At 38.0% G+C, this 9,782-nt stretch overlaps 1 long non-coding RNA gene across 8 annotated transcripts in view; it reads right to left on the reverse strand.

Annotated features, from left to right (window-relative positions):
- LOC308200076 overlaps positions 1-9,308 on the reverse strand; it is a 60,136-nt gene extending 50,828 nt beyond the window's left edge. For all 8 annotated transcript variants that reach the window (XR_013955207.1, XR_013955208.1, XR_013955209.1 and 5 more), the window contains exons 1-2: positions 9,177-9,308; positions 7,689-7,796 (exon numbers count right to left, since the gene is read on the reverse strand). This is a non-coding gene — a long non-coding RNA (uncharacterized lncRNA). The remainder of the gene's footprint in view (positions 1-7,688; positions 7,797-9,176) is intronic.
- Positions 9,309-9,782: the final 474 nt, after the last annotated feature.

Consider the following 9,782-nt stretch of genomic DNA (forward strand, 5'->3'; position numbering starts at 1 on the left):
TTCAAATGGTTATTTCCCTTTGAAACAAAGACCATTCACGGAGGCCCAAACAACAATACAGTTCTATTCTATACTCCACTATGATTTTTACTTAAACCTTTTACCTTAGACATCTCCAATCTGTTTTTCACAAAGGGGGAAGCATCTATAGCTTTTATTCTGACCCAAGGTCAATCAGGGCCTCGTTAATTCTCTGAATACTCAGAAACGCTATTTATCAGGTGTAGTGTACCTCCTAGAATACTAGCTACATAACACAAGGCAGAAGACAAATCTAGTATTTCCATAATAAAGCAATCAAGCCATTTAAGCAAATGGAAATAGCTGCAGAAGAACTGTGTAGCATAGGCTACAGCATCAAGCAGAATACAGAAGAAACCCTAATTTATATGCTAATTAACCCATGTGCAAGAATTACAGGGTTAATTAAGCATCTCATCCCTCCCACAAATTTATCTGCAGCAGACAGGTAAGACAAGAAAGAAATCTTACTATTTGATTAAATTATCCATAAGCCATAGTCATTCTGGGGCCTCTTCTCTAAACAAACCCAAGTTAACAGTATTTACTTCAAAACATCAGGATATACCAAGTTCTGGTAAAGATTTTGGAAAACATTTAATCTCAGATTGAAAACAGGATGGATTCTGCATTTAGATTACATCCATTTTTAGTACCAAACATGAAATATCATTTGATAAAGAAAAGTCACTTCAATAGTCACACAGTAAATACTTCTCTCACAAACACAAACTCCTAATCAATTTAGAAATAACTAGCATGCAAGAAACCCATTAAGTTTAAATTAAATTCTTATTTTCAAGCACAGTGTGACCATGTCTCAGCACAGAGGCTTTTTACCTCATAATTCTTTTTAGCTCTATTGTTAATTATCCTGTGCATTGTCTGTGACACCACCCCACCTACTTCAAAAGCAATATTCTCTACTTAGAGTCAAGCAACTACGTTGCAAATGTTAAGAGGAACCCATATGTAGATGAGATTCTTGGCTATCCTAATTTTTTTCTTTGAAAACTGGAAAAAATCCTTAGAGTTAAATTTACTATTGTCTTTATACAAGTATTGACTTGAAGAAACATCAACAGCTGCTTTAACCTTAAGACGTAAAGACTACAGAATGGCTTCTTAGGGAAGCACACAGAAGCCTTTGTGTTGGGAGCAGCTCTCAGGCACACCTCTAGCTGGCAGGGCCAGTGAGTAGCTCAAAGCCTCCAGTATAAAGGCTATCTTGGCAAGTTGGCCAAGACCCTGGCTTAAAAAAGCTAGAGACAAAAGTTAGTTTTCCAAAGACTGTCCTGCAGAAGAAGAGAAAGTGGTGCTGGTCTTTCATGGATTCCAAATCCACACATTCAGGAGGATATTTTTGACCTTGCTAGAATCCTGCACCAGAGCAGGAGGAGAAAACTGATTTTTTCTGCTGAGATGAAACAGGCTATCATTTTAGAGACTGCAAGAAATCACATTTCGGTATTTCCTTCAGATGTAGAAATGACTCTTCCATGCTAATTGGGATTAAATATTTCAACTTTCATCTTTAAGAGAATCATGCTGAGAACACACACACACAAAAAAAAAGATCAGTTTTAAAAGGCATAACAGTTCATCAGACATCTTTCCAATGATTTAGTAAACTCTGAATGTAGCTTCCAGCATCAAATACATATTGGAAATGCAGGAGCATCTAACACAGAAAGACAACGCAACAGAATCTTCCATAACTGCTTGTGCAGAACAGTCCTGGCACAGGTTATTTCCCTATTGTTACAGGCAGTAATAAAATATATTTGAACTGTTCTTATAAACCTGTCCTCACAAGTAGGATGTAGAAAAATACACAAAGCATGCATGAAATAAGTTGTATTTTAACAATAAACAGTGATTTGTTCAGAGCTAACATACAAAATATTGCATGGCAGTTAGAAGTTACTATTTCATAATATATTGTATTAAGTTGCATGAGTTTTAAGATGCTCAATACATCAATATAGTTGGTCAGCACTGTCACCTATGACATCAAATAGAGATGCATAGTAGAATGTTCTATTAAAAGCTTAAGAAATTAAGGGCTTCATTGGGATCTGGTGATACTGAAGTAAGGAAGTTTTTTGTTACCTTTTCTGCCATTATCTAGTCCCAGTGGCTACATTATGTATTGATTCTCATTTTTGAATGTTTGCTTTGTTAACTGTCAGTTTTGTAGAGTCCAGCTGAGATATCTCCTCGTTTGCTATCTGAAATAATCACTATCTTTAAGCTATGTTAAATGATTTTTCAAATTAGGCTTTGTAAATCCTTACTTACTATCAGTCCATGTTTCTGAGCCAAGTGTAACACTAGCTGTTCTTGTATACCCTGTCACAGGCACATACTAAAGGATTCATCTTGGCACAGACTAGGTCGCATGCTTCTATGAAGCCAGTTTGCTACTTTTACATGGTTCTCTTCATATTGGGGGCTGGCAACCCACTTTCTTCAGACTTAGAATCAGTCTATTGAAAGAGCAAGAGACAGAACCATCCGACTGGAACACCTGTGTGATTTAACCTCAACATAATGAGGTCAGCAATAGTTGCTCAGCAAGCTCAAGATTCCTTTCTGCATTCTGTCATCCATTTAATTTTCCAAATGTGCTATGTATTTCCCTACGCTGCGTCCTCACCAGCTACTCATCACAGTTGATTTAATCCAAAAGGTGTTATGACGTTAGAAATCCTTGTTAGGTTTCTTGTGTTTTCTCTAAGAATTATGCTCTGTAGTAAGGAATCCAATATTTTCCACTGCTGTCCAGTGGAACAGTTCCTTAAATAATTTGCCCTGAGCTTTAATCCTCAATCAATGCTGTCTCCAGAGAACAGCCTTATTTGAGAGAGTTCACCCTGCAGCTACTGCCTCCCAAAGTGACTCAGAGATCAGTATCCTCAGAATCTAACACTCAAACTATACCATGAACTGTGACACCTGACAAACTCACTGCCTCCAAAAGAGTTAATGACAGAAAAATACTGAATTGAAAATCCCTATCCTTTGGACTAAGCCTGATGGAGAGATAAGACTTATTTTAGGAGCTAAAGAGTCAAGACACAGCAGGCTAAACCTCTCATAGTATTTTTCTGTCAGCACTTCAGAATTCGCTAACATTTATCTACCCATTTTATAGGGCTCAGCCACTTCTCAGAGCTCCCCCATAAGCCAGCCACTTTAATGTTAACCAAATATTGAACTTCCTGCAAGTCAGTAAAAACATTTATTGACTAAGTTTCAGTCTATAAACACATACAATTAGAGGACTTCTGTTATAAATGAGTGACAAAGTAGAAAGAAATACAGTAGTTAATTGATTTGTTTGGCAGTTAACTTAAAAATCATAAATAATCCTCTAGCATTACTGTTGCATGCACACTTCCTAGCAAGGAGATTCAGGAACTTAAGTAGCACATATGCCCACTGAAATAAATTTTATATAGTATTAAAATACAGAAAAATGCATTTACAAGGCCACACCAAGTTCTACTCTGCAAACTTTAGCAAGTACTCTTACATTCTTACTAGCATACTCACTAGTAAGCATACTTACTAGCCCACCTAAGCCTTTATCATTTATATTACATGAACAGATTTCTCAGATTAGAACTCCACTAGCCTATACCAGCAGCAAGATTCTCCATCTCTTGATGTTCAACCTCAATGTGAAATTTGAGAAACCCGTGAAGGGTCCTACCTCAGTTTAACAGGTAAGAAACATGTGGAAAACCACATAATCTAAGGTCATAGAAGGCACATCTAACAGAACCACTACCATATCTGTTATGTTTAGGCAAGGGTTAACATGGCTTCCTTCCCCGCCGTGAAACCCCAGATATCACATTCCCAACTGATCCTCTCTATCAGTACTTGTTAAAGCAAGTTTTTCTCTACAGTTGAAAGCATCTCTACAAATAAAAACCAAAGCCCTCTATTAAAAATGAAAAATGAAGTTATCTTCTGTTGAAGCGGATTTTGTGCTGTGAAATCAATCAGGAGTGAAGTTGCATTTGATCAATTCAAGAAGCTACAGCATGCTTGTAAAACCATAGGGAAGCATTGCTCCTTAAAGCATGAGCACACGTATCTACGCTCAGATATTTTTAATGACTAGAAAACCATCTCCAATAATTTTAGATTTCTTCCCCTCTGAAGCCACAGGTATCCTCATGGCCCTACTCCAGACCTGCTCTAACAGGTCCATGTCTGTCTTAAGCAGGGAGCCCCAGAGCTGAACGCAGCACTCCACGTAAAACCAAACAACACAAACTGCTATATATCCCAGTTTTTAAAGCTTCATATTAGACTTAACATTTCAAATTAAGATTCTGAGAAGCAACCCGTACTGTGAAAGTCTGCTAGAACAAATGAGTTCTCACTACAGACTCAGGAGTTTAGATTGTTCTATAATGCATCTGTTTCAGCTTGGCTGTAAAGGTAAAAGAAAGTACATTCCCTCCCGTTGCCACTTAGTTATATCATCGCTCAACCACTACCCCCAGCCAGCTGAAACTAAGCTTGGCTTACACAACATTTCATTAAACTCTTCTGCAGTTACTTATTATGTTTAGCTACAGTCTTTGAGAAGCATTATGCTAGCATGATGCTGCTGAACTACACCAGAAACCTCACTTGTCAGAATAAAGGTACAAAATTGTATCTGACCTACAACAAGGGTCAGACTTCGGAGGGGCCAATCTACAACCAGTTACTGCCTCCTCATTGTGAGCTTCACAGCATTTGCGTGCATGAAGGTGAACTATAAACTGAAATATTTTTAGGGCATACAGCCAGAAAGTACTTCTTTGGGTAAGGAAGCATTACACTGAACTTCTGGAGCAGTACAGTAGAGAAATCAGAATGGGATCAGTACATTCTTAAGGCTGTAAAGCATAGAATATTATTTCTTGAAAAACAAACTGGTTTCTTCTACTGATAAGCATGTGTTACCTGCCTTTCCTTATGGAATTGATGAAGTTTAATGTCAAAAGAATGATTACATATAACAACTACAGGAAAACTATAGTTCTATATTCCTGATGATTATAAGGTTCATAATGCATCTCGATGATTAATTTTTAAATTGTATACATGATTAAAATAGCTCTAGCTTTAAAATCCCGATGAAATAATTGAAGTAATTAAAAATTACACCTACTTGAAGACTCAGTCAGTAAAAGCATCTTTAATCATAATCAAAACATTTTCTTCCCTGAAGAAATAGTCTGTTCTCCATTTTACAGCGTTCTTTGGTAGCCTCCCATTCATTTTCTTCAGACAAAGATTTAGAATAAACCTTGTCAGTGGCTGGATAGAACACATTAAGAATGATTTTACATAGTTAATAAAAAGCAGTATCCCATTCCTGGTATTCAGAACTCTTTTCAGTTGACCTTATTCCTTAAGCCTGCTTTTTTCCTTGTTTCTTAAAAGGCCTTCTTCTAAAAATAACTGTATCAAGACACTTGTACGCTTAGAAAAAAGGCACAAATTTCATCATACAGTATACTACAAGCCAGTCTATCAGAATGTTTGCTCTGGAACTGTCAAAGACTGATTAACAGTGTTGAAAATCAAGATCTTGAACACCTTCTCAAGCATAATCTCCTTCTGACAAAGACACAAATGGAATAATATCATTTAAGACAAACACAAAATTCTGGCCTTTGGTAATTCTTAGAAAAACTTCAGAAAGATTACCACAATCAAGACAGATGGCATGAAAAAGCAGACCAGAGAAATGTAGTTTTCATACGGAAGACCAATATTTCGTGTTACACTTTGAAGTTCAAAAGCTTCCATACCTCCATTTTTCAATTTCATCCTTCCTAAAGATGTCAGCTTCTTGCAGGTTTTCTAAATTGTACTAGAATATAAGGGTGCTGGCCAAATCACCATGTATTTATACTGGATGCAAATGTCCTATCCCAATGTTTAATCAAAAATTGCAACAAGACAATATACGAAGTGTTTTAATGTATTCAACTTCAGAGCACTCAGTCTAGCTCTCCTACACTCAAATTTAGAATTATCTCTGGAAGACTTAAGTTGGCCAACATTTCTGAATAAAACCCAAACCACAAAAAAAAAGTGGCACCCTCACACAAAGTCACTTCTGCGTCAGGTTGCATTTTTCATGCCTCAGGTATACCATTCAACTCCAAAGCTATCGTGATTTTTCTAGAAGTCCGAGTAACCATCTCTTGAATACTGATAAATGCCAACTGCAGGCATTTCCATTGGTCCTTAAAGCAAGTTTTCCCAGATTTTAATGCTGTACCTAAATCCCCTCCCACAAATCCCTTATGGAAAGTCATCATTAAGCTACACCAGAGTCATGCTGCCCCATCCTCTCAGGCTGGCATTTCTCCTGTTAATATGTAGAAAGTCTTCAGTAACAGGCTTCAAGAACTGGGAAAGTCTCTGAAACCAAATATACAGGCTGTAATGCAATCAATCACTTGCTTTTCATAAAACTTACAAGGCTGTCAGAAAAGCAGCTTTAGTTCTCAGGCAAGAATATTTGCTATATGATCTTGCTGGAAAAACTGTTTATAAACACAGAAGCCTTAAGTCCTTCACATTTCAAGTTCAGTTCTTACATTACATGTGTTCTGGCTCAAACTTCCAAATTCCTGAAATACATGATCATCCATTGGTACCCTCTCTTCAGGGGCCTTAACAAGCATCAAGAGAAGAACTTAACCCAGCAATAACTCATGGTACTGTTAACACTAAACCACTTTTATAGTTGGAGATACAGAACGGAGTAGTACATATTACTCACTCATATGAGACTGAAATCACATTGGAGGACCTGGATATCTGGTAGTTCTCCAAAAGAATAAGTTAAAAGTAGAAACATATATCATTAATAACATCAAATGCCTAAGGCCCCACTCAGGGCCTGTGAGAATTTCAAAGTATTTTTCTTCAGACTTGCACACGAGGTTAAACAATGCCCTAGGCACTTCCTTTTCAAGGATATGATATCCTTACTATGAAAAGTTAACTCCCATGAATGTCTTTACTATTACTTAGAACTAAATCAGAAAAGCTGAAATCCTCACTTACGTTATACACCAGTAGATTTGTGGTCTGAAGACAAGGGATTCAGAACCTCCAATCCCATCAGGGATAAGCAGTTATGCACTTATACCCAATAGTTTCAAGCTGAGTTTAAGCTATCATAGCATACATTAGAATAAGACGACACATTCTTTAATTGAGGCAACTGTTTTAAGACGGATTAAATGCAGCTAAATAAAGATTCACCAAACCCAACTTTAGCTTTTTTTTTCCTTTAAGACATGCTAGACAGCCCTTTCTAAGGAATACCTTTACAAACCAAGACACCCCCTTAGAATAGGTCATGCCAAAAACACTCAAGTTGCATTTACATTAATGTTTCAATAGCAATGATTTTTCAGGCTGGATCTACAATTTATGTTTTTTTTTGTTTTGTTTTGTTTTTTTTCTTTTTTCCCAGGCTTGTGAATGAAGTCATTCACCAGACCTGTGTGGAGATTTCAACAGCTTTGAGGAAACATTACGGATGATGCGTAAGCCTGTTTAGTTTTTCTCATTGGATCCCTTTCCTCCCCACCATAGTGACATTTAGAGAAGCAAAATAAAAATACACTTACTATTTTGCGCACAACACATTAGTTTTTGCTCCCTGGAGTCTAATGCTTTTGTCCCTCATTGACAGGTTTTTCATTCAATTCTTTTAGGTGCAAATGAGGCACGGCAGTCTGCCAATAGATACAGAAGTACTATCAAGTTATGCAATCCTATATCACTTAAGACAAACAAAATCGCTGCGAAATTTCAGTTGTGTCATGCAAGTTATAGTAGTAGGGGCCTAACTAGTCTCTAATTGCAAAAGCTCTTGATTATTTCCTCAACTGTGCCATGGCTGGATGCTGAGTTTGATTACAAGAGGGTAAGTGAGAAGAAAATTAATTTACACAGAAGTAACAATTATACCAAATAGAAGCATTTATTGAACAGATACTGAAGGAGGGATCTTCAGCTCATGCTTAACAATGCTAAATTGTCACTGAGAAGTAACAATTTAGTGTACAAGTTTAGCAAGATGAGATTCTTCTGTATTTCCTTTTAAAGGAATGGGAAAAGGAAAAGCTTTTCATAGAAGGTTTGGTCTGAACCCTTCCCTGCTCCCCACTCTTTTCTTCCAGGCAGGATGCTGCACAGGGCAGATGCATGTTCTAACAGCTAGAAAACACCAGAGATGAGCTCCACAAACCATGCAAGTTTTGAAGTCGGACAGTAGCCCCCAGCCATGCAGTGGTGTACTGCTTGCTGCATAAGTAAGTTGCTGTCAGTAAGAAGTCTCCAGACAATCCTTCCAATTTCCCACTTAAGGAAGACTTAAATATTAGGATAGGTTTTTAGATGCAAGTCATGGTTAAGAGGGGTCAGTTATTCCTTATGACAGTAGTTTGCTATAAGTAGTATTGAATTACAAGTAGAAAAGCACTGTGTGAGGCAGATCTGAGTAAGAAACTTGACCTTAACCAAACAGAATGGATGTAGATGGATGTAGATTCTGTAGAATCATCCACATACTGTTTTCCCTTGCTTATTTCTGACTCTAAAGAGCTGCTGTTCTTCACTCAAAAATATAAATAATTAAGCAGATCTAAAACATACAGAACAAGCAAAGTAGGTAAGTTGATATTGCCAGAGCAACTTTAACTTCTGAGCTGCAGGGAATACCAGTACCTGACCTTATCATCTGACTTCATATTGAATAACTACTAACAAAACCACAATTCTAAACAAGTGCATAATTTGATAGTTAAGCTATAACCAGCAATATAACAGCAAAAATATACAATAACAGTTCATTTAATTTAGAAGCCTAGTTATTTTTTGTATTGTAAGATTTTCATATGATTATATTAAAATATATATATATATAAACAGTTATTTAACAATAAACCTTAATCTGTCCTGATTTTTATTTATTCCAGTGTTGCAGACAGCGAGAAGAAGCTCGTTTACCTTTACTGAGAGCTGGTATTACTTTTGAGAAACCTCTCTAATAGCTCTAGCTTCCCTAATGAGGAGAAACAACTCAGTAACTTCTGCTAAGAACTTTTAATTACCTTTTAAGAGTATTTCTCAATATTTTAACATAGCTGTAGAATAAGAATGAAGAAACCGCGTAGGAGCTTGTATTATCTTTGAGAAACATCTCGGACGTGGTTGCAGCTTGCCGAGGCCTGGCTCGGAGCTCCCCGCAGCCCAGGCCCGAGCCCAGGCCCAGCGCCTCACGCACCACCGTGTGCTCTGCAGGCCGGGCGCGGTGCTCGCTGCCCGGGTGCTGTTGCCTCGTGAGGAGGTCGGTGGTGTCTCCTGCTGGCTGTCACTGTTTCTAACCGTGGGTGTTGGGGGGCTCTGCTGCTGCTGAGGTAAGCTGTATCAGGGTTGGGGTGTTGCAGAAGGCTGCTCTGTCTCGGCCTTCGTCATGGTCGCCCCAGCGGCAGCCTCCTGTTACCCTGAGGGAGCTGCGTGCTGTGGTCACAGTTCTGTGTGGGGGTCTTGTGCTTTTATTAACTGTGGTTATCAAGGAGAGGGTTCAGATTTACAGTTCTAGAGGGGTTATAGCTGGGAAGGAGGTGGTAATAGAGGAGATAGCACTATAAACCAGTATTTAATTTAAGGTACTTTGTGAGCTACCCCTGAGAGCTGCACGGCCAAGATGCAGAGCA

Source organism: Anser brachyrhynchus, assembly GCF_964034855.1.
Source record: "Anser brachyrhynchus genome assembly, chromosome: 9".
NCBI lineage: Eukaryota > Metazoa > Chordata > Aves > Anseriformes > Anatidae > Anser > Anser brachyrhynchus.